Source organism: Melospiza melodia, chromosome 25 (assembly GCF_035770615.1).
Source record: "Melospiza melodia melodia isolate bMelMel2 chromosome 25, bMelMel2.pri, whole genome shotgun sequence".
NCBI classification, from domain to species: domain Eukaryota; kingdom Metazoa; phylum Chordata; class Aves; order Passeriformes; family Passerellidae; genus Melospiza; species Melospiza melodia.
In genome coordinates, this window is record NC_086218.1 from 2359302 (window position 1) to 2384561 (window position 25260).

At 46.5% G+C, this 25260-nt stretch overlaps 1 long non-coding RNA gene across 1 annotated transcript in view; it reads right to left on the bottom strand.

Moving 5' to 3' along the window:
• LOC134429177 (uncharacterized) overlaps nucleotides 1–24341 on the bottom strand; it is a 31978-nt gene extending 7637 nt beyond the window's left edge. The window contains exon 1 of the long non-coding RNA XR_010030538.1: nucleotides 24276–24341. This is a non-coding gene — a long non-coding RNA (uncharacterized LOC134429177). The remainder of the gene's footprint in view (nucleotides 1–24275) is intronic.
• Nucleotides 24342–25260: the final 919 nt, after the last annotated feature.

Here is a 25260-nt window from a genome sequence, read left to right on the forward strand (position 1 = left end):
TCCAGAAGACACAGAAATCCAAAAGAAAGGATTCCTGTGGAGAAATGTCTGCGACACCTCTGTCTGGAAGGGACACACACAGAGCAAGGCCACTCTTGACTGCTTGTGGTTCCTTATACCTCTGTGCATGTTGCAACTGTGCCCTCAGCTCGCAGCAGGGGTCCCTGCACTGCCACCAGCACCACTTTTGGGGAGCTGGCAGTCACTCCAAGCAGCCCCACACCCACATCTCTGGAACACTGCACCTGACCAAGAATATACTGACCCAGCTTGACAGAGCCGTCGGTTTTGAGAAGGATGTTTCTGCTCTTCACCTCTTGGTGGATGATGTGGTTTGAATGAAGAAAATCTAGTCCTTGCAGGCACTGAGCAAGGAAACAGAAAGAGGAGGGCAAAAATGAGTGATGTGATTTCATCACACAAGAAAGGAAACAAAGAATCGAAAAGATTCCCTCTCCAGGGGAATGGGGAGTAATGGCAGAACAGTAATGGCCACTGAGAGGAAGAGCTTGCTGCTCCAACGCCTGCAGAGCAGGACCTTTCAGAGCAAAGGCATGTCAGCTTTTGAAAGAGCAACAGCACCTGCTGTTGTAGGCTGTCCCCTGCTGACCAGCCAGGATGACTCCTGCCGCAGTGGATGAGCTTTTTCTATGCAGAGGACAAAGGAGGGGCTTGGAAAGGAAAAGTCCCTCCCTTTGGTGTGAAGCAGATCACTTTTGGGTGGGAGGCTGCATGACAAAGATTTTCTTGCTGGCCTCAGCACAGGCTTGGAAGTATCACATCAGTCACTTTCCAGAAGTAAAGAGCATTTTGGCAGCACAACTATCATTTTTAGCTGAGGACTGTGAGAAATGAGTCTTTTTTCTTTGCTGATCATTTCAAATCCTGTCACCAGCACCTTTGCTTTTACAGGCAAGGAATACAGTGAAGACAAATTCCAGTCAAACATTTAGAGAGGCAAGGTGGAGAATACAAATACAAGAGACAAATACAAGAGCAAATGCAAATACAAGAGACAGAGTGAGAATACAACAGCAGAAGATAAGAGTACTGGCACTGAGTACAGGGAGTGCAGGGGCACTGGCAGGCCTTTCACTTGAGATGCTTTTACTTGCCCACAGAATAGCAGCAACACAGAAACAAAGCTTGGCACAGGAAATCACTCCAGCTCTGATGCCCCGTTTCCCAGACAATGCTGCCCAAGCCCTTGGAAACACAGATGGGATTGCTGACCTCCCAACTGATAGCTGCCATCTCATCTTCTGACAAGTAGGTCTGGCTGATGACATTGCTCAGAGTGCCTCCATCCATGTACTCCATAAACAGGAACAGTTGCTCACCCACAAGGTAGCTGAAAGAAGGAAACAAGGGTGTGGAGATGAATGTACATGGCTAGGTTGCTGTTTGGAAAAGACAGGTTGATTCTTCTTTTCAGGTCCCTTTGAGACAAAGACAAAATAAAAGAATAGACATTCTGTCTTGGCTGTGCATTGTTTGCCATCTGTGCAGTCTCAAGGAGAAAGGCACAGCTGCAAAAAAGGAGATGTCTTAGATGGGCAGCAAGCAAAATGTGCAGTTTAGTAACAGCCCAGATAAAAACCTGTCACGCATGGTGTTTCTGGAAAAAAGCATCTGCTCTTCCTGGCATGCATAGCAATGAAAAACAGTGGCAACAATCCAAGGGAAATCCTTTTTAGTTTATCTGGACAAAGAAGACACTTGAAAAAAATCAAGCTCCAAAACAAAGTGGTGGCTGTGAATATAGAGATCATTGATTTTGTAAGGAATTACTCATCCGGGTATCTGAACAATTTTCAAATCCCATGTGCCAGCGAAGACTCATGCAGACAAAATGCAATCTCTTCCCATCCACTGGAGATGAAAAGAGCAATAATAATTAGCCAATAATTACAGCTCTATTTTCTGCCAGTGACCAAAGTGGGATTTTACCTTGCATGTTTGCAATATGTGAACAAATATTCATGGGACAAAAGCACAACTCACCTGTCTACACAGTTGACCAGGTTGGCATTCCTATTCACCTTCATGACCATGAGTTCATTTCTTTTAGTTCCTTCTTCCTCAGTCCTTGAAGCTGTATTTTCTTTATGGCCACCTAAAATGACATTGAAAATCAGTAACTTGAGAGGTTGGTGGCACGAGACCACAAGGCACGTGGAGTGAGTGATTTTGCAATGACACAGTTGAGCTGTGCCAAACTGCCTTGTGATTAGGCACTGAAGTAATTAGGAACTGACATTCCAACAGCCCATTTCTCTGCTCTCTTGGGAGCCAGTTACAGGACACATGGGGCCACTGACATTTTGCCTTGACCACTTGGTAACAGCGGTGTCTCAGTTATCACCCACAAACCCCTGACCACACTCTGCTGCTTTGTTTGGGACTCAGAAGAAGTAATCTATGCCTTAATACTCTGTGGATACATCTTGGGCTATGGGCAGGGCTTAGGGCTTTCAGGGACGCCTTGCAGATCTCTCCCTATGTGCAGTTCCCAAGTGCAGCACTGCAGGTGGCTAAGGAACTGCCAGTAACTTTCAGATGGATTTGCTGGCAGCCAGAAATGAGCATTCAGGACTCTGAAGCTGTAGCCCCAAAGAGCAGTGAGGTGCTCGCAGGCACCACATTTGTTTTAGCAATGGAGAGCGAGTGAGCGCGTCCTTCTCTGAAAGGAACCGCTGCCCTCCGCGCCTTGCTTCTGGCAGCTGAGGAGGACAAAGTCCCAAATGTGTTTTGTGGGCTGGCACCAGTCTGTGCTTCTTATGCCTTTTCAGCATAGCTCTGCCCAAAGCTCCAGCCACAGCTCACACCAGAGGGGAAAGCCCTCGAGTGCAGCAGAGTCTGCAGGGCTGTTGACATTTACCTCTCCTCCCGTGGCAGTGTTGAGTGCTCTATAAACATCTCCAAAACTCCTGGAAACAAAACAGAAGCAGAGAAAGGAGAAGCCATTCAGATCTTGCAGTGAAAGCCGGCCCACACAGGAGATCTGTGCTGTAAATGCCACAGACCTGCAGGACATTGGAAGTATGGAGATGTCTTTTTGAATGCCTTCTGAGCACACTTAGAAATTCTGATCAGCACTGACAATCTAAGCCCAGTGCCTGAACACATTTGCAGTTTGTCTGACTTCACACTTGATACCTATTCCGCCAGCAAAACACCTGATGCATAGTTTTGTACAATTAACATTGCTTGGACTCACCCACTGCCAATATTTTCCAGTTCAATGTATTTTAGAATAGGATTTTCCATCTTCACCATTGTCCCTGAGGGAAACAAAATGCAAGATGTTCACTTTAAAGCAGAGATCCCACATTCTAGGAGATACAAAAGGCAGCCCCACTGTCTGGGGCTCTGAGCCCTCCCTTTGTGGACAGCTGGCTAACAACAACAGGAACAGGAACTGGAACAACAAGAAAAGAACAGCAGGCCCACAGCACAAGTGGCTGGCACAGAGACTGATTTCCAGCATCCTTTGAAGTGAGAGACCTATTGACAGCGGGCACACAGGGAAGCACAGGGAGATACATTCAGAGGAGACTGAGAGCAGAAGAGAATACCTACCTAGGCAAGTAAGTTTGTCATCTAGAAACATTAAGGAGAGCTGGAACTAACAGTGCCTTTGTTTTCTTGGGAATAAACACTGGGCGATTTATAAAAGGTTTCCTACTTGCTAAGATTAAATGCACCTGGACATCTGGAATCAATTCCTCTGAACAGATGCCAAGTTCAGAACAGGAGGAATATTGCCAAGTGTTCCCATCTTTTCCACCTTGCAGCAGTTTGCCAGAAGAATGCCTCTGCGTTTGTAAACCAGAGCAGCTCATGCTAGAACCAATCCCCACGGGGCTTTCAGCATCAGGACCCTCACCCTTTATGAGCAGGCTGAGCCCAAAGATGCCCTTGCCCGTGCCCCACGTGAAGAACCGCGCTGCTTCTCTTCACCCTGACAGCACGGATCAGTCGCTCCCATTGCACTCGCCCTCTCAGCACCGCACGCGTCCCCATCTTCCCAACTCGGCACGGCGGGCATGGGCACAGAGGACAGCAGTGCTCCTCAGGCGTCCCTGTGACACAGAGAGCTGCCCAGAGGAGATGCTGACCCTCTTGTGAGTCCAGGCCGTGCGAAGCAGAAGCCGGCCCAGAGCAGGGGCTGCTGCCTCAGGCAGCTCTGCGCTGCAGCAGCTGGGCAGCAGTGGGACCCTCCCAGCTAAGGAAGGCTCCAGCTTCTGCATTCCCACCAGCCCTCAGGGGCAGGGCAGCGACCACAACAAGGCTGGCAAAGCCCAAGCATGAGCACTGACAGGCACTGATGGGAAGAAGCCAGAGTGAGCCTGAGCCCCGGACAAGCTGTTGCCCCCATTCAGGACACAACAGGATGGGCTTTGAGATCAGCCACACCGAGGCGCAGATCAGTGCCCTTTTTGTCCCAACAGGTGATGGTAGACACAGAATCCACTGGGCTCTCTTCTCAACCCTACCAGATCTTATCTGAGAGCACAGCACTGGCAGCTGTTAAGGGCAAGAATCAGATTCATTGGGTTGTGCTGCAGAATCACAAAGGGCTTGATGTGTTCTCCTAGAGACTGATCTCAGCAGGGCTTCTGCCAGGGGCTGGGACTCAAGAAGTCACAGCCTTCTGCTGATCCAGGAACAATCCCTGCTTCTGCCTTCAGCAGAGAGGGAAGCCCAGGCAAACTCCAGCCAGTCTAAACTGCCCTCAGAGGCAGCAGGAACAGCCAGAGCTCTCTCTTGCTGCCTCGGAGCACTGCCAGCACTTCTGTGACACTAAACCGAGCAGAACCCTTTGGTACAGCTATGCTGACACGTGCACACAACACACTGTCCCTCAGATGAGAAAGATACCAGACGTACTCTGTGGCTCCAGGGAGTCACCCGCCATCTCCTGTTGCTGAGCAGCAGCTGGGTCAGTGCGGGAGGTGAACCAAGGGCTCAGGCTCCACTTCTTCAGCTGGGGAGCAAAGGCTCCTTGGGACAGCGCTGTTGCTTCTGCAGCAGCTTCAGTGTCAGAGTCGGTGTCGATCTGAGACAAGAAATGAGTTGATGTCAGGAAGGTGTGGCAGAGATTGCCCTGAAATGCAAGAGAGATTGCCATTTGAAATGCAAGCCCTTAGGAAGCTGCTGTCAGCCACATGCAGAGCTCTTCAACTGGATTGCTTTGGATGTCCACTTGTGAAACCAAATGGTCAAAAGCAAAGGCTGGTTTTACTTGAGTTCATAGCCAGTTTCTTGTTCTAAAGGATGACTGCAGCAATGACCGCTCCACTTCCTCCCAAAGACTCCTTTCCCCCTCCTAGCTCTGCAGATACATTTGCAGCTCCTCATTCTGATGTTCTACCTCCTGCCATGAAATTCTCTTTTTCTGCACCTTCCTCGGGACGTGCTTATCCTGCAGCATCTCTGGATGGTTCAGTTCCTGGGCCTCATGCCAGCCTCGGGGCTCTTGGTTGCCCGTCATTTGCTGGAACTCTCTGCAGACTGCCAGGTAGGATGGCGACACTTCCACCTCAAGTCAAACAGAACAAAGCAGTCAGAGCCTACAGCTTGTCCCCGTCAGCCAGGAGTCATCGACTAGGAAGAAAGTAAAGAAAAGGACAGGAGCAGATTCGCAAGGGATGCAGACAGCTTGTAGCTCGTATTCCAAATCTATGTGAGTGACCATGTTCACCTGCAAAAAACACCTCAAGAAACAAGGTCACCTGGAAGAAGCCAGCAGGAGTTCATTCGGATGACTGCTGGTTAAATGGCCAGACGAGTAATGCCACTGTCCAGAGCATCAGCTGAGATCCAGCAGAGCAGGAAGTGTCCCTGAGAGCAGCTCTGACAGAGGCCTCATCAGGATGGCACTCAGAGGCATCACCCACCCCTGCTGCTCTGCACTGGAAAGGCAAGGAGGGCAGAAACCACCCCTTGGGTGACTGCAGTGCCTATTGCTATTTCACTCACTTGCTTTTCTAGAGCCTTTTGCTCCTGAAGGAGGCGATTCATTTTCTCTTTGATGAACTTAATTTTTTCGTCTGGCCTCTTCTTCCCTGCCTTGACCCTAGCCTCAATTTCCTGCAGCTCTGTGCCTGCATCTGTTTGTCAATTTTCTGTAAACAACAATGGAGAGTACTCTTTCATGAGTGGAGTGGCTGCCATTCCTTCATTCACCTGTTTTTGTGATTGCCTCTTTGCAAAGGGAGATTCTTCTCCTCTTGGATGTCTTCATTCCTCCTCTTCACTGCCATGTCATTCTGATCTTCAGGCGCCTGTGCTTGTGGCTCTGCCTTGATATTCTGTGCACACAAATGCAGAGCAAGTGACTGAGAGCTGCCATCAAGCTCAGCTTTTCCCTCTTTTAGCCTCAAAATCACATTTATTCAGCCCCTTCTTTCTGCTTCCCTACCCAGCTCTGCTTCCACTGTAACCATCCTGTCCTGGTGCTGATCTCTGCAGATTCCAAGGCTTTGTACTTTCAGTGCTTGTGGGACTCCTGTCCTCCTCAGTCCCAGGAGCTCTGGTTTATGCCCCTCTTCCTTAACTTCCCTCTGTCCCCTGGCCAGTCAAGCCTACCTGGCCATTCTCCTGTGGCTCTTCCACCTGCTGCCTGAGCTGCTCTTCCTGCTCTCGGGCAGGGAACAGCTCTCCCTGAGTCTGGCATGGCATGTCAGATAAGGGAGTGTGCTCCTGCTCTTTCTCTAGAAGCACCTGCACAGAAAGCAGGAAAAGATGGGTTTCAACTTTCATTACGCCCGTTGTGGGCCAAGACTCAAAGGCTGCTGGGCTCACACGTTCCTAAAGCACTGTGCTGCTGCTCTCCTGGGTCGTTCTCTGCCCGAGGGGAGGCACAGATTCCAAAGAAACCCTGGCTCTACAATCAGGGACCATCTGGGACAGAAGCCCCAACAGCCTCTCAGGCAGCTGACAGGGAAGGTGTGGCAAGGGTCTCAAGGTGTCTCAAGGGTCTGGTGAGGGCCTCCTTCTGCTTCTGCTGCGTCCTGTTTGTCTTTCAGTAAAGACTGACACCCCATCCTGTCCCACAGCTCCATCCTTGCTCTGCAGGGCCTTCCTGGGTGAGCTCACTCTTTGTGAGAGACACTCCTGGAGTTCATGTTCTCTTCAGGCCTGCACCAGCATTCCTCCTTCCTGACATCTACACTCTTGTTAGAAAAGCTGGTCATTCAGGAGATGAGGATGCATGCAAAGATCTCTGATGGAGGTCAGAGAACCTCTATGGCCACCTCAGTATATGGAGGAGGACCAAGGTGTTTCTTCTCCCTCTTTTGTCAACTGAGAATCCTGACCACCAGTAACAGAGTTTCTCATAAGGCACCATTAACGAATGCACTTACACAGCCCTGGGGATGCCAGCAAAGGAAACCGTGTGTCATGTAATGCATGTATGAGCAAAGTCACCAGATCCCAGCTACAGTATGGGATAGTTCCACTCCCTTAGGACATGCAAAAATTTAAAGGATAAAAAGAAGGCTTCAGGGCAAAAGAGGCTGGAGGAGGAAAACATGAGGGGAAAAAACAACCATCTCTGGAGGGGGAAACATCTCTGCCTGCTCAGGATCAGTCAATGGAACTTGTCTCTACGCCTCTCCTGAAGGGATGTCTTTAGGTGAGCTTTGCATCTTCCACTGCTTTGGAGCAGAGCCAGGAAGATTCAAATAGACAGAGAGATAGACAGATCTCACTTTTATAATCTCTTTTTACTGTACTGCAGTATTTACATTCTTTGAATGCAGAGAGATATAGTTCTCTCTCCTAGATTTTTTTTAAAGGAAGGTAGTGAGAAAGTTAGAGAAGAAGCGAAAACAATTATTATCTCTACTTGCTTCTCTTGTTGTTTAGTACATGTAGAATGTGTTATAGTGATTGTTTACTGAAAGTGATTTGTTATTTTGGATTTTAGTGGTAGTTGCTTAGATTGATTAGCTAATTAGATAAAAGCTGTGTCATGACTGTCTGGAGACAGTTACAAGTTTTTCTTTAGTAGCTTTTTAGTATAGTATCTCTTTAGTAGACTTTTAATGTAGTACTAGTGTAATATACCATAGCTTAATAAAGCATTTGTTTAAACTTCTAAATCATAGAGTCAAATCACATTATTCCCCACATGGGGGTCACTCTGAATAAATACTGTCCTTTCTGTTGCTACACACATCAATACTCGGTAGCAGTGCCCCAGTCAGCAGCCATCCTGAACTTGCTCTCCTGTTGTTTCAGTAACCCACGCTCTTGGGGAATCTGGAGCGTGTGGGTCCTTATTGAATGCAGTCAGACCCAGGGCATTGCACTGGGAACGGCACTCTGAGACAGAGTAGAGATCCATTCTGAATTAGGTGAAGTGTCTAGAAGAGGTGAAAAGTCTGTGAGGCTAAAGCTGAAGGAAAAACTCGCATGCCGAGACAGCAAAGAGACAGAGAAAGAAAAACAGAAAAGACCACGAGGTCAATTTGCCTCTGACCTAGGAATTCCTTTGATAAAGAAGAACTGGTGATAAATGTCACGCGGAATGAATATGTATGAACCTATTGTGAAACTGTATGCATATGCATTTGGAAGGGGGATAAAAGGAGACCTGAGGTCTTCAGGGGTATGCATGCCTTTTGAGGAGAATTTTCTCTGCATGCATCCAGCGCCGTAAATAAACATACCGAGCTTTACAACTTTTATAAAGTTGTGAGGTTTCTTCTTTTCTCCGCAAAACATTTTGGCGAGCCAGGTAGAAGTTCTCTGTCCCCGCAGGTGCAGGGGGGATAGACGGAACTCCAAGGCGCACCCTAGGATTTTTTCCTGGTGGGGCTCCGCTCGTCTCGCTTGCCACCTGCGAAGACAGACAATGACCTGCTGGCCTGTGGAGGAAGATACGGTATGTACTGAGGGGCCCCCGGGGGAGGGAAAGGAGAGGAAGGGAGTAAACCACCCAGAGACGTCTGGGTTCAACTGATGGAGCAGCTGTATAGAGACGAGGTTCATCGTTGTGATAGAGCGGAACCGCTAGTGGCTCTGGGGGTGAGCCGGGTGAACCCGTGTATGTGTGTGTTGGGGGTTCATCCTTTTGATAGAGCGGAACTGCTAGTGGCTTTGGGGGTGAGGCGGGTGAACACGTGTATGTGTGTATTGGGGGTTCATTGTTCTGATAGAGCAGAACTGCTGAGCCTGTGTGTGTTTTGTTTGTGTGTGTGATGTCCGGACACTGTGTCGCTGTATGGTCAATACATTTTGTGGTCAGTGCACTGCGTTTCTAATCGTGCAAGTGTATAAGTGTATGGTATATAAAAGAGAGTAAATCTACAGTGCCCTACAGTATGGGGGGGGTTAGTTCTACCCGTGTTTGAAGATGCCGAATGAGGCCTGAGGCACCGGCTCCAGCAGGCTGTGGGGGCAGGGAGAGAATTTGCCTGCGGAGAAGTGAGTGGAGGACTGTAAGTGATGATATTTATTGTCTTTAAATGTAGTGATTTGCGTAGATTTGGTGCATTTTTACCATGAGTATGAGCTCAGAGAGTTCCTTTGCCTTGGATGTTTGGACTTGATCTCTAGACTGTGTGCTGTTATTTTGATTGTGTCCAGGAAAAATTGATGTGAGTAAATGCCGAATTATGGTATGCTGTGTTGTGTTGAGAAAAGTGAGCACTTTGAGAGATATGCCCTTTCCCAGTGATTTTGTGTGGTGATTTTCTTCCGCTGCATTGTGGTAATTTGATTCTCGGATTGTATAGTGGTGTTTGTGGAGATTTTATGATTTTGTTGCAACAAGAGTAGCATTTTACACAGGAGAACTATAGTATGGTGATTTATGCTTAACTACGATAAAGCAAGTTAAAGGAATTCCAAGAATTCTCCCCCTCACAGCAATTCAAGCCTTGGCTCTAGTGAATTTGAGATAAAAGGGGTATCTGTGTCTGTAGGCATATCAGAGTTTCGGCTGTGACAAGTACAGCCTTTTTTTGCAAGGCAGTAAAACAAGTGTAAGTAGACACAGTGCTTAATTTTGTAAAACTGAGTTTAGATAGAAGAGATTAATTAGTTAATGAGACTTCAGCTGGTACCATAGCAAGTCTGGACTGAGAATAGTCTGCTGTAGGGATTTAAAATTCTCTGTAACAAACAGAAGAGCCTGCCTTTGTGGGCGATTTCGGGGAGCCTTTGGTGCATTAAGAGGCTGGCACGCTGCATGAGGTGAGAGTGGCTGTCCCCTGGGCACAGGGACAGCTCTGGCTGCCCTGTCTCCCTAGGGAACACGGGAATGACCTGTGGGCAAAAGCTGAATGTGCAGGTATTATTGCAGTGCGGTGTTTGTGAGAAATGCTAGTTCTAATAAGCGTCAGGGCACATGCCTTGAGTGCAAGTTAGAGGTTTCTGATCAAGTGGATTCAGAACCTAAGGTCTTAGAGCTTGTGTGTGGGAATCACATATGATACCTGCCAACTGGAGCTGCATGTGTGTAGGAGGAAAACTGAGAAACTACTATGAAGGTCTGTGAAAAGAGGTTTGAGTGGAAGCGAGATAGGGCAGGGAGAAAGAGGTAATGAGAACTGACCAGAGCAAAGAGGTTCCTAAATTAGCCCTTTTTAGGAGGGGCTCACTGGGAGAAGGCTGCCAGTAAGAGCAGCTCAGAAAATAAAAAGATTTGTAATACTTCATTGCTGTTAGTACTGTTTTAAAATAGGAAGATAAATGGGATGGGGTTTTTTATGCTGAAATGTCTTTTTGTTTTAAGAAATCACCCAGAATGGCAAAGAGACTGTGAGATCAGACCGCCCTCTGGTCTTGGCCCTTGAAAAGGAGAACAAGGCAAAGAGAAAGTAAATCAAACGTTTTGTTCAGCATACAGCATAAGATAGCAATGTATGAAGTCAAACAAAGATTATCATGCTAAAATGCAAAGCAATCACAGTTCACAAAATGAATACATATGATTTGTAAAGGTCCCAAGGTAAGGGAGGGAGGATAAAGATGACCTCCCCAAAAGGGAAGAATTTTAATTGATACAAGGGCCATATATTCAGTTTTAAATAAAGCTTTAGTACTTGTGGAGAATGTTTATGGTTTAGTGTGGGGAACAACTGAACAACTGGCCAGTCTGAGAAGGCATATTTTTGCAAACCTTTAAAGTAATATGTGTACTATGTGTACCTAAATGCTTTTGTACAATTCGCTCAATTTGCTAACATTCTCAAATGAGAAAGGTTACTCTGGAGGCAAATTATGTAAAGAGGTTAGTCTTAACATTAACAGACACCGAAATTAAAGACATTAGTAAGGAGATATTAGAATAAGTAAATAAGTGTTTTCAAGGGTAGGGGCCTCTGCTGTACCAGGGAGAATGAAAGATGCCCCCCATGGTAATCAACCTTAAGGAAAGAACATAACTAGTGAGAGCTGAGTAGTACCCTCAAAAGGAAGATAAGGAAGGAATCAGCCCAATAACTGATAGTACTGGATTAAGGGCTGTTAATAAGACGACACAGAATTTATACCCTGTGGTAGCAAATCCATATACTTTACTAACTTGTTTCGCACCTGAGCTAACCTGGTTCACTGTTTTAGGCCTAAGAGATGCCTTCTTTTGCCTCCCTATCCACGAAGCCAGCCAGAAATTTTTTGCATTCAAATTCAAGCTCACATAGTCCATGTGCCTGAAGGCTTCAAAATTCCCCACTTGGAGTGGAGAACAGCTTGCAAAGACCCAGAGTCCTGGGAAGCTCCACAAGAGGAAAGGAGGCTGTTGCAGTACGTGGATGATCTTCTAGTAGCCACTGGGACAAGGGAAGTTAGAGAAGCCTGGACGGTAAGCCTTTTGAATTTCCTAGGACTCCAAGGATGCAGAGTCTCAAAGAAAAAGGCACAGGTAGTGAAACAGAAGGTAATCTACCTGGGGTAAGAAGTGAGTGCAGAGCAGCAGACTTTAAGGCAGGGAAGCCATATGCCAAACCCTGAAACCCCAGACAACGAAAGAACTCTGAACCTTCTTAGGCGTGGCAGGGTAGTACCAGCTGTGGGTTTATAATTATGGACTGTTCCCCAGACACCTCTATGCTCTTATTGCCAATGGAAACTGAGAACTCCAGTGGACAAAAGACACCACACGGGCCTTTCACCAGCTAGAGAGAGTGCCCTCATGTGGGCTCCAGCTTTGAAACTTCCAGATGTAAATAAACCATTCTTTCTTTTTTTCCACGCAAGGAATTGCCCTGGGAATATTGGCTCAGGACTTGGGTCCATACCAGAAGGCACTTGCTTACTTCTACATTGCCAATGGGAAGTGACATGCTGGATATGCAGTGACCACCTACAGAGACGTAATCGAGTCTGGACCCTTACCAACAGGGACCTCTGCACAGAAGGCTGAGATAATTGCCCTGACCCGTGCCCTGGAAAGGGCAAAAGGGAGGAGAATAACCATCTACACAGACTCGAGGTATGCATTTGGAGTCATACATGCACATGGAGCCATCTGGAAGGAAAGGGGACTGCTTATCTCACAGGGAAAGAAGAGACAATCCAGCTGTTGGAAGCAGTTCAGCTACCTGAAAAAGCCTATTAAGGCACACCAGAGAGTGAGCTTAATATTAGAGGAAAGAAATGAGCTGGCGGATGGAGAGGCAAAGAAAGCAGCAAAGGGTAAGGCACAGATTTTCCTCAAAGGTAAGCCATAATACAATAGTACTAATCAAAAGAGACATACAACTGAAAGGGGTGGGCTACCATTGAAAGAGAGCTAGTAATCCCTTCCCATTTTCGTGGTTACTAGTGAAGGAAGGGCACCAGAAAACACACTAGGGCCTAACTACTTAAAAGCCTTTTATAGAGTGTGGGTCCTTTCTCAAAATGACCAAGGCTGCCAGTGATACAGAGTGCATTGAAATGAAGTGTTGACTTTGAAGCAGTAATTTCCACAGGCTTTCTAGAACACACATCTGATTGAAACAATCGTTGTATCGTTGTCAGGAATTTATATGCCACTATCACTCAGGTAAGCCGACAGTGTGATCCTTGCCTCCAGACTAACCCCAAAATACCCCCCGGCCTAAACTCGGTCAGACTGGGAGAGGCCATGGGCCTGGCCAGCAGTGGGAAATTAATTTTTCAGAACTCCTAAGGAAAGGGGGGGTATCAGTATTTACTGGTATTGATAGATACATTTTCAGGGTGGCCAGAAACATTCCCCACCAGAACTGTCAAAGCTCAAGAGGTGACCAGATTATTTTTACAAGAAATAATACCACGCTTCAGAGTTCCAGCAACAATATCCTCAGATAAAGAATCACATTTCATTTCCAAAATAGTGCAACAGATTAGTAGCCATCTGGGCATAGATTAGGAACTTCACACCCCATACCGTCCCCAATCAAGCGGCCAGGTGGAGAGAATGAATCATTTGATTAAGTAGCAAATCATAAGACTGGGGCAAGAAGTTAATCTACCCTAGCCCAAGCTCCTCCACTAGCACTACTGCAAATTCAAACTAAACCTTGAGCTAAAGGAATGCTGAATCCTTTTGGAATGCCTTATAGAAGACCATATAGAATACAAAGGGAATGTCCACCTACATGTTGGCATTAAGCAAACAGCTCAGAGTAATTGAGAAACGTGTGGCTGGAACTCGGAGCAGGGAAGTTAGATAGCCTGGGGATGATGTATAAGTCTCTTACAGAGAAGACTTCAGAACCACAGTGGGAGAGACCACTGCAAGTACTTCTCACCACCTTCACTGCAATCAAAATCAAGGAGCAGAATGCCTGGATCCATCACTCTCGGGTGAAGAAGGCCCAGAAGCCCCTTCAGGAGTGACACCAGGAGACAATGAAATGAGACTAAAACTTACTTGGGCAAAATGAGTATATTGCGGTCGGGAGTAGCTCATATTTTAGTGTACAGAATTGTTTTGTATGTAATTATAACTGAAGTTTTAGAACTAGAGAGTACCTCTATCCAAAGCAATGCTGAATGGCCTTGGTCCCTGGCATTTAATCAGTATACTGGATCCATGGAAAAACCTTCTGAGATAAAAGATTTAAACATATCTACTGTAGTAATCCACGAGAATCAGGTATGTGAGGAGCAAGAATGGCAAGAACAGGAACTGTGGACTCTTCAAGGAATCAGAAGAGAAGAAATCAAAGTAGGGTGCCAGGTCATCAATAGGGTAGCTTATGGGAGACCAGATGTAATTAGTGTCTGAACCTCCCCTGGTGTATATGAACAGCAGGAAGTCTGTGATAGCCTAAGTGAATCAGACTGTTGTTGTAATTTCACCTTGATACAGCCTGTAGAAGTGACCAGCCTTTGAGCTCGAGTTGCTATCAGACTTTCATTTAAATTCAAAGGGGACACTGCACCTTTTACCACAGCAGGGCCTTATACAACCCATACTAGTTCAGACTCTACCCAAACTTGAACCCAAAGTGTATGAAATAGGCCCCTATGTAGTAAAGAATGCAAGTGAACAACAACTATTATTCAACCCAGAATGGTCTCTCAAACGTGTAGAGTTGATAATGCAAATTAACATCTCAAAAATCCAACCAGCCCGACCATCCTTCCTAAAAACACCCTTTGAGGGCTGGACAACGTGGTTACAAAAACAGGCATATCTCAGGAGCAGAACAAGAAAGGAAGGAGCCAGCTCTCTTGGTGCCTAAAACTAGGAACACCAAGAAATCAGTTTCCTTAAGTCATTTTCTAAGCTGGATGGCTGAACACCCAGGCAATGGCTGGTAAAGGGTGCTGAACTGCAGGTGGTGAATTAACCCAAGCAAGGAAGGTGATTTTCTTTATTTATAGCTATCCCTTTTCCTACTGAGATTTGGATCAGTGATTGTCCCAGTCTGAGGCAGTTGGATTCTGCTTAAAAAAGAGGTAGAGAGAGAGAGACCCCCCCCCTCAGAGCTCAGCAGCAGGCTGTAGGATTTTGAGCATCACTTTTGTGCTGAGTGTTTCAAGTAGCAGAAACCTGATCCCAGTTTCTTCTGAGGCACTGCAATGAATTTAGGCTCTTCTCTCAGACTTCCCCTTCATTATTTACTTGAGGCTTGGACCTGCCCTGAACACAGTCCACAGCTTGATCTTAGCTAGGGGCAAGGTGGGTGAGGTTTCGTAGACCAGGAGAGACATTCCTGCTTGCCACACATCTGGGAAATCAGGTGCTTTGGAGGGGGAAGGAGAGGTTAGATTCCCTGAGGTCTCTACATTTCAGAACAAACATCTGCTTCAAGTATGACCTAAACCTCTGTCAGATACACTTGTGAAGTGTGTCTGAATTTGCAGTGTGAGCCCAGCACATCCCTCTGGCAGGGAGGGATGGTGATGGACAGAAAGCAGTTCCTGTTCCCCATAACAAACATCTAACTGGCATCTTAGGGACAGGATTAGGAGTTTTAAATGGAATTGATTCATAAATACTGATGAATAAACTGGCCACTGCAGCAGGTAGCCTAACAAAATTGAAGCAGCCTTTATAGTAATCTCTATTGGCATTAGGAACTAGCCAGTGGCAGATTTCAAAGCACTGCCAAAGTAAAGAAGTATGAAAAGGCCGGGGACCAAGACCACAAGTTAATAGTAGAAGCACTTAATACAGTTCAAGATAATGTGTCTTTAGCTCTCAGTTGTATACAAGGCACAGTTATAGATGCAAGCAACAGCAGCTCTGATCATACGGGAAAGGGGTGAAGGTAATTTTCCAGCTGAAATTCAAGAAATTGTGTGGGATAATGCAATTGATATTGAATGGAAGTTTCAATCCTGGTGGACTATGGTGAATTTCACCTATGATCCTGTTTCTAATGTGGCCACTGCCTTTGTGCTTACCATACATAAAGCCACTGTTTATGTTCATCCAGCATCTGACCAGAAAACTGTGCTCGTATATACTGGAAAAGGGTGTATATGTCTGAGAGCTGTCTGTGCTCCTGTGCTGCTGTAAAAATTGATAGCAATGATGTTATTCTGCCTAGTAGAAATCATTATAATTTCTGTATTTGTAATTTTGTTAAGATTATCGGGTGTGATTTTTCGTACTTGGCCCCAGCGACATCCCACCAGCTGATTAAAGCTAACTACACAATGTATCACAGACTACCACGTACTCCTATTGGGATGAACCCTACATTAGTAAAACAATGAATTAAGCACCAAGGCCTATTTAAGATCTTGAAGGAAATCCAAGAAAGTGGAAAGAAAACCTTAATTACTGTCCAACAGGATACAAAGGAGATAACCAGATTTTTACAAAGAATAAAACAAAATATGGATCATCACTGGTGGGATGTGATGTTTGGGTGGTCACCAACTGCAAATGGAATCTTTAATAAGTTGTGCCACCCCATTGTAGTTTTACTAATATTAGTTGGGATAAGCTTAGGATTATCCACTATATTGTTAATTTGGGACTGGAGAACACTACAACGAATAGCTGTATTAACCTCTTTATCAAACGAACATGGTTTAGCATTAAAAGACACTTATTGTCGTGAGGGTTCTCATTAAGTAAAAGAATTTACTTATTTCCTAGGAGAGGGGGGAATGAGACAGAGTAGAGATCCATTCTGAATTAGGTGAAGTGTCTAGAAGAGGTGAAAAGTCTGTGAGGCCAAAGCTGAAGGAAAAACTCGCATGCCGAGACAGCAAGGAGACAGAGAAAGAAAAACAGAAAAGACCAAGAGGTCAATTTGCCTCTGACCTAGGAATTCCTTTGATAAAGAAGAACTGGTGATAAATGTCACGCGGAATGAATATGTATGAACCTATTGTGAAACTGTATGCATATGCATTTGGAAGGGGGATAAAAGGAGACCTGAGATCTTCAGGGGTATGCATGCCTTTTGAGGAGAAGTTTCTCTGCTGTGTCCTGCCCTAAATAAACATACCAAGCTTTACAACTTTTATAAAGTTTTGAGGTTTCTTCTTTTCTCCGCAAAACAACTCTTTGTGTATCTGTGCTGGGGCAAGTTCTTCTCTTGGACTCAGCCACACTGATGGTGCTGAAGTGGCTGGAGTCAGAAATGCAGCCCAGCCCCTCCCAGCTCCTCTAATCTCTGAGCACCAGCTGGAATGCAAGGGCATTGACCTCCTGCTCAATTCCCAAACACAACACACACTGATTCCCTGGGCTGCCAAAAGACATGGGAGCCATTAACCTGAAAGTGATGTGTTTCTGCCAGTGCTGGAAAAGGGCAGGAAAGATTGAGAAAAAGCTCCCTTTCTCCTTGGAGAAGGAGAAATTACACAAGGCTTCTCCTTCTAGCAAACAAACAAATAAACAAAATATGAAAGTGTTACCTTCTCCAGTGTCTAAAGCACTTGGATGCAGTGAAGGGATGTTTGGCAGGGAAACAGCCCTTGTGCTGAGCATTGGCTCTATGGATCTAAGGCAGGGATCTGTGGAAGTCTGCCTGTAGGTCCCTCAAGAGCCCCCATGGTCCAGGCTAAAGCTCCCTCAGCCCCTCCTCCCTGGCCTTGTGCTGCACCCCTTGCCCAGCTCCCCTGTCCCTCTGTGCCCACGCTGCAGCCCCTCCATGACTTTCTGCTTCCCAGGGCCCACAGCTGCACACAGCACTCCAGCTGTGGCCGCAGCGCTGCCCAGCACAGGCCACGCTCCCTGCCCTGCTCCTGCTGCCCCACTGCTGCTGGCACAGCCACCGTGCCCTTGGCCTTCTTGGCCCCCTGGCCCCACGCTGCCTCCTCTTTAGCTGCTCACGGCCGCCAGCCCTGCGTCCTTTGGGCCCACGCTGCTCCCCAGCCACAAAGGTGCACATTGCACTTCAGATACTGCAGGCACCATTGCAAGATGGCCTTCCTGTTCTACCACCTCATGTTCCAAGTAGATATCATAAAGTTTGATGGAAATAGGGTTTTAAGTCACTCTGTTTAAATTAAAATTATCTAATTCAACTGTACAGGAAATTGCTCTTAATTAAATTTTTCCTATCTGCTGTCAGCAAGCATTTCAAAACTAGTTTTTTAGTTCTTCAAACTCTGAGAAGGAAATTTACAAATATCTATCGCTGCCTTTGTTACTTTTGTCTCAGGCATGGAAATGGATTTTCTTTCAGCCTTCCTAGCTGACCCTCTTCAGTCTACTGCTACTGGCCAAGCTCACATCTTCCTCTACAATTCTTAAACACCAGGAACATGAAATGTTCCTTTCTCACTCACCTCAGGATCTTTAGCACTGCTTAATACACGCTTCAGGTGACCTGTAGTGGGAAGGGAAAATGAACCAGATGCTGTCAAAAAACTGCCTGGGCTGCTGAATCCCACAGAACAAGTCAATTCAAACAGAGATGATTTCCCGTTTCACAACATCCCTCCAGGAGACACATTTCATGCACACAGCCAGCAAGGGATATGGACAATATTCTTGGCTGTGCCTACACTGCAGCCAGTTTAGCCAGTAAATGAATACAAATGTGATCAAGAAAATGCAAATTGTTCTTTAACACTCAATGCTCCTGTTCTACCAAAGACACGCAGCAGCTTCTGAAATCCTCTCCTTCAGGTACTTTTTTTTATTTTTTCCAATCAGTTACATGCACTAATTCTCATTAACTTGCAGGAAACGGTTGCCCAGAAAAGCTTCCCAAAATTCCCCTGAGCAGCGGCAGTTCAGTTTTGGAAGAGCACAGCAGCACCTCTAGGGTTCAGAAGTAGACACTCACTGCTCTAGAGTTTCCACTTCCTTTCAAAGGGAATAACTATTTTAGCACTCAGTAAAAGGTTATTAAGTTAGACAGTCAAATCCTTTCATGACAAAATTTAAAAAGAAAGAAGCTTTCCCTGAATTCTGGGAACAACTGCAGAGTTTTTGGAAGGCCTTAAAGAAGGTCTGACAGTCTACATTTTCAAAGGTGTCTTGCTTGTCCCAGCAAACTGAGGAAATGCCAGACTCTGCTGCCATGACTCTCCTGTGGTGGGAACAGAGCCCTGCATGTTCCCTTGGAAATGCTGCCCCTGTGGCTACAGACACCCCCTTTTAGCTGAACCTCTTGACAGGAGCTTTACCAAACCAGTGGCATCCTAATGCTCTTTCTCTTTCAAAATCAGAAACTCAGCCACAAAGAAAGAGCAGGAAGACATAGAAAAGCCAGGTTAGGATAAACCCTAACCTAAGTAGAATGGAAAACTCTACTTACAAACAAAGTGTGTCACGTAATACGCAGAAAACAAACACCATAAGCAGCAAAAGCTGCCGTGGCCAGATGGTGAAACATGGTGGCAGTGTTGCGGGAATTCACCACAACACTGGAAGACACAAGACTCTTGTCAGTGGGCAGCTACCCATTGACAAAGGTGCCAACCAGGAGGGTTCTCCTGATGTGAGCAAGGCCTAGGGCTGCTCTGACACTCAGGCCTTCCGTGCACCAAGGCAACCTTCTGATGTCACTATGACAAGGTGGCAACCATGCCCTGACATCACAAAGCAAACGCTCCGTGTTGGTCTGTGAATTTATGCACAGCAATAATCAGCCTTCCCTACAGCAAACACAAAAGAGCCTGGGAAGTTCTTCTCTGTCGCAAAGCAGCACAAAATCCCCTCATGGGCCAAACCTTGTTGTTCAGGGGATCCAAGAGGAACTCCAGGAGTGCCTCAAGAACCTACAGCCTGTACCCCAGCTGAGCACTCAGATGGGACACAAGCAAAGGAAACCAGGCCAAGAAAGTGGCCCACAGCATTGCACATGTGAGAAATGACTTTCATTTTTAACATTTTAAAAGGTATATTAAACATTAACAAAGGAATGAATAAGGAAAAATTGCGGCACTGGGAGTCTCTGTGATTAGCAGCCATGTGCTCACCTACAAAAAGGACGCTCTGCCTTTCATACTCTCAGCTCCTCCAAAAGTTTTGTCAGTCAACTCTTTCTCTGCTGTCCATTGGTGGAGATTACTTTCTTGCATCCTGACTGGAGGTCAGGTGTTGTTACAACCTGCCTACTGGTCACAAGCCAGCCCTCCCCAAATGCCCTGACTACCAAGGCTGTTACAAGGGGGATGGCAAAGAGGACTATGGGAGGATATATTACAATACCATCACTACACATTTGAACATCCACATAACATCTACTTTTTAATTTTCAGAGCCAACAATTGCATTACTCATCCAGAACACACAGAACCAGGAGAGAAGCCACTGTTGGCATCACAGCTGAAATGCTTCCTAGCAAATCTCCCCACATATTTGCACATTTATTGGACATGGCCAGGACTCCTGTGGATGTAGATCTCTGTCTTTCTTCCCCTTTGCAAGTAGTGAAACTGGCAACTTGTGGGGAAACCTAGGACTTTGTGGGGGCTGCATTGCTTTGCACACACCTGTGGCACAGAGCTTTGGTGCCTAAAAGCATAAGCCAGCTCGAAAATGTTTCATTTTGACCTTTCTTACCTGCTAACAGAAGCTGCCAAAATGAAAGCTACGAAGCAGGGCATGATCCCTGTTGCCAGCTCTGGGCTAGAAAGGAGGCATTACTTTGTTTCAGTGGTGGGTGCATAGGGAATCACTTCCCTAAGGCCTGCACACCCAGCTATCTCACCTACTAGTTTGTATCCATCGAACTAAGACATATTCAATACTTTGCTGAAACTCCCAAGCTAAACATTACCCCAAATTTATTGACATATTTCAATCACTTCCCCGAATTTACTGACATGAGACAGGAGTGTCCTGTAGGTCCCTGCTGGTTGTTGCCACAGGTTCAAGAGGAGATCCATGCACAAAAGAACCTAAGACACAACTGAGCTTGCAAAGCAAATTTATTCCATTAGTTGCAGTAGCAAACAATACATACCAACCCCTGGATTCCCAAAAATCCGCTGAGCAGGAGAAGGAGATGGAGTGTTGTGCTTGGCAGCAGGGGCAGTTAGGCAGTGCATTACCAGGACATCCCCTGGATCAAAACGCTGTGCATCTCATCCTTCTCACCCTTCCAGCTCAGATCCAGGCCTTATGTCTCCTGCTCAGGAGTGGAATTTTCCCAGTTACAGCTTTAGCTCACACATGGCTGGCTGTGAGATGATGGCTCAGGATACTCCCTGCCACTGAGGGCTCCATTATGCACAGCTCCCTTTTCAAAGCTTGACTACCCACCGATTGACCAATACATTGTTTCTCTTTCATAGGTCAAGGTCCCACCTGCTAAACAAGACACTTTTCTTCATTGTCTTGTCATCCTGCTTAAACATGGATCAAATACAGCAGGGCCTGGGACAAAACTCTGGTTCCTGACACAGTTGTTTGGGAAATATTCCCATTGCTCAAACTCTCCTTTGGTGGTCAAGAGCCTCCTAAAAACACTTTCATCCCTTTGAATGCATTCCAGCTACTTTCTTAGCAGGAGCACTCTCCTTATTCTCAAGGCTAAGATAGCCACTTGCACACAGTAAGCACTGCAGTGGGGGAATACATGGTTCAGCACTCCTTTAAAGCTAAAGGAATTCACAAGACTAAGCCCTATTTGTTACACGCCTCTCCTTCCTATTCTGGGAATCAATCACAAGTGTTTCATTAATACACCCTGCAAGTGCTCTTGCAGAGTGAAGCCACATTGCTGTGTCAATAAAGCAGCCGGGACAAAGTTTCTTCATGCAGGGAAAGCCAATTCTTTATTCACATAACTCATTTTTATACTGTTTTCACAGACCTCGTGTTCAACTGGCTGGTAGTTTTCTTTCCAAACAATTCATTGCTTAGAAGGCGTTTTGGTGCGTACATGCTAAGACTCACTATTACTCAGGTGATTACACTTTTCCTTCATGGACGCTCATGGGACAGATTTCTTGTTTATCACAGATGCAAACAGTTTTCTTAGCACAATAGCTTGTTGTGCTAACTGCACTTATTCTTATGACTTTTCCCAAGGGAAGTTAGCTGGCTGCACGTAGAAGACGTAACAGGCCAGCTGGGAATTTAGCGCAGAGCAAGGCCTGATTTTAAAAGGCCTTTCTTTCCTAGTCTCCCTACCTCTGTGCAATGCATTGTGATTTTCTTTCAGAAATGAATGAAGAAAACACAGATTGCCTACTGAGATTATGCTGCTTTCTTCCAAATCAGCTCATTCCTCAAGCAAAACCCTCAGACATATCCCCAACTCCCTCTCTCCCAGCAGCTCAGGCTGCTCCGGCCTCTGCCAGGGCTCTGCTGGGGCTCCAGCCCGGGCAAGGCCGGGCCCGCTCTCACCTCACAGGCGCTGACAGCTCTGCACCACAGGAGACCTTCCCGAGCACCCTCTTTGATCTTTCTGCTTTCTCACTTGAGCAAGGCTCTCCTCCAGCCAAAGAGATTATTGCATTTAGGGATCCAAATCCAAGTGGCAGGAACCCCAATGCTCTCCAGTCACAGCTGAAGGCCTGAATCCACCCAGGATGTTTGGGCTGCCCCACTCCTCCTTTGGTTTTTCGTGCAAATGCCACTGCCTTTTCTGTCTCAACTAGAAATACCACAGCTGTGCCATAACCAGCCAGTGGCTCATATTCCAAAGGCAGTGTGCTCTGGGGAGGATGAATGAAGAAGAACCTTCCCCACTTTCAAACCATACAAAAGAAGGCATAAACATGTCTTAGCACCAATAAAAAACAACTGGTGTTTCAGAAGGAAATGTTGAGTTTTCTGAAGGGGTCAGAAGGGGCATCTTCCCAATCATCTTCCAAATGAGTTGATGTTTCAGAAACTTTATTTAATTACTTAATTTAATAATACGAATCTATAATCTTCTTCTACAAAACTCTTCAACAATCCTACTCTAGAATACTACTCTACAATTCTACTCAAAATTGGCCATGGAGATAACATCTTGACATGATATGTTCTTGTCTCCTACTTCTTCTGGACTGAGTTGATGAGTGGTGCCAGGCTGGATCCTGACTTAGCTGATGTTACAAATGGATGCTGTCCACAGGAAAAAAAGAAAACAAAACAACAAGGAACAGTGAACCGTGACTTTCCAAGCTCAGTGCTTCACAGACTCAATCAGGATTCCTCTAGTTCCTAGAAAGACCTAGAAAGCAGAACAATGGGAGCATCTGTTCCCCAGTTGTCATGTGCAGGACCTTGCCATCACAGGCAAACCTGGCCCAGAATCCCACTCATCTGTTCATTGTGATGTCTTCATCATGCTGGGATTTTTGCCCTGCCAGTGCTCTAGAAACAGCGCTTTCTGTCCCTGGGTTTTCTTCCTTTCACGAAACTTTAATGGCTCACACAGGTCCCTGCCTTTGAAAGACAGGCACTGTGCTGATTCCCACAGGGACAGAAAGCAGTGTCTACCTTTCCATCCCCTGTGCTGGATGGCTCCTTCCTTCCTAGCAGGGCCAGCCCAGTGGCCCTGGGCCCTGCAGTTCCCTCTCTGCCACACAACCTGGCAGTAACCCTGGCACAGTTCCCGTCTGCTTGAGAGTGCCAGGCAGCAGATGGGGCTGGGACAAGTCCCTCCCAGCTGTTCCTGTTTGCATGGCAGAAACCTCTGAGGGTGGGCTGGGAGGCACAAACCAGGGCCCCTCACAGTGAGCCCCCCACAGCCCCTCCTGCCCACAGCCAAATCTCTGACCCCTAGGCTGGCACTGGCTTCCTTGAGTTCCTCCACCACCATTTCATGTCTTTGTACCCTGCATTGCTCTATTTCAATTCTTTTGCCATTAGATAAAACTGAACACTCCACCAAATCACAAAAGAGGGCAACAGAAACAGTGAGAGGACAGAGCACCTCTCCTCTCAGGAAATGCGGAGAGAGGTGGAGTTATTCAGTTTTGTGAATAACAGGCCCCAGGGAGACTTTATTGCCACTTTCCAAGACTTCAGAGTGGCTTTGAAGAAAGTGGGGGACATCTTTTATAACAGGGCCAGTTACAATAGGATATGGACAAATATTTTTAAACACAAAGGGCATCTAATCAGAGTAGGTCTAAGGAAGAACTTGTTTACTCAGACCATGGTGCAATCCTGTCACAGCTTGCCACAAGAGCTTGTAGGTGCCCCATCCCTGCAACCATTCCGGCTCTGGTGGGAAAGGGCTCTGAGCAACCTGATCTCTTTAAAGATGCCCCTGCTCATTGCAGGACACTTGCACCAAAGGACATTTACAGGGCCCTGCCAGCCCAGCCCAGTCTAGGATTCCTCACCATTTTCATTTGAAGAGTACCAAGAGTGGAGGTGAGGAGGAAGGGGGCTCATCTGCTGCCTTGGACTTGAGTGGAGGAGGAGCCCATCCCTCAGAGCCTGTTTCACCTGCAGCCCCTTCACATTTTACCTGCAGGAGCTCCTTGGCAGACCAGCGCCGCGCCTCGTCTCTCTGCAGGCAGCAGCTCAGGAAGTCACGCAGCAAAACTGAAAGGAGCTTGGGCTGCCGCAGCTGTGGAGTCCCTACTGTGGCTATCAGGTGTACAGCCTGGAGAAAAAGGAGACAGCAGGCTCCACCTCCTGCCTTCACATCTCTAAGGCTCTCCCAGATCCCTTTGTTTAACCTCTGTTCTTCAGTGGCAGTTTCTGCCCTGGGAGAGACTCAGAGATGACTTTCCTTTACCAACCAAAAACCCAAACCCCGATGCAGCCACAGCTTTTCCACCGTCCCGCAGATCTTGCCTTGGCAGCTGATTTCATTGACTGACCTTGTTAGTGGGAACTATATCGGCAAAAGGACATTTCCTTCCCTGAGGATTCATACCAGCTTGAGAGGGTTTTGGGAAGAGGGACTTTGCTATACTAACTAATTTCAAGTGTTAGTACATGAAAGGCATCACTGCAGTGCTTGTTGGTCCTTTAAGCGCACGTGCCCTAGAACAAAACTCATCAAGCTTTTTGTGCTGTTCTTGAAAACAATGGGAATAGGAAGAAAAGAAAGGAAATCCATCAGTTAATACCCAAGTAAGGAAACAAACATTTACAATCTCCTCTTCAACACAGACACATTAAGATGCATGCACAAATGTATTGGGATGAAAATGCCTGCTTGGGCACACAGGAGCCACCTGCAGCTCTGTCTCTCAGCAGTCTGAAAATTTCAGCTTCCCATTTTTGCAGCAAAAGAAAAATTGCCTTGGTCAGAAGAAGGAGAAGTGCTGTTCCTACGGTCACCCTCTAGTCATTTGGCTACTCAAGTCAATGCATGAATGGTAGGCCCATCCCAGAAAGTGCCAGGAAACAAATGGGAGGTTTTTCAGGCTCTCCACTTCACCAGGCTCTGGCTTGGTGACGTGGAGAATGTTGCTTGGGCTAGGAGAGAAACACGGTCACTG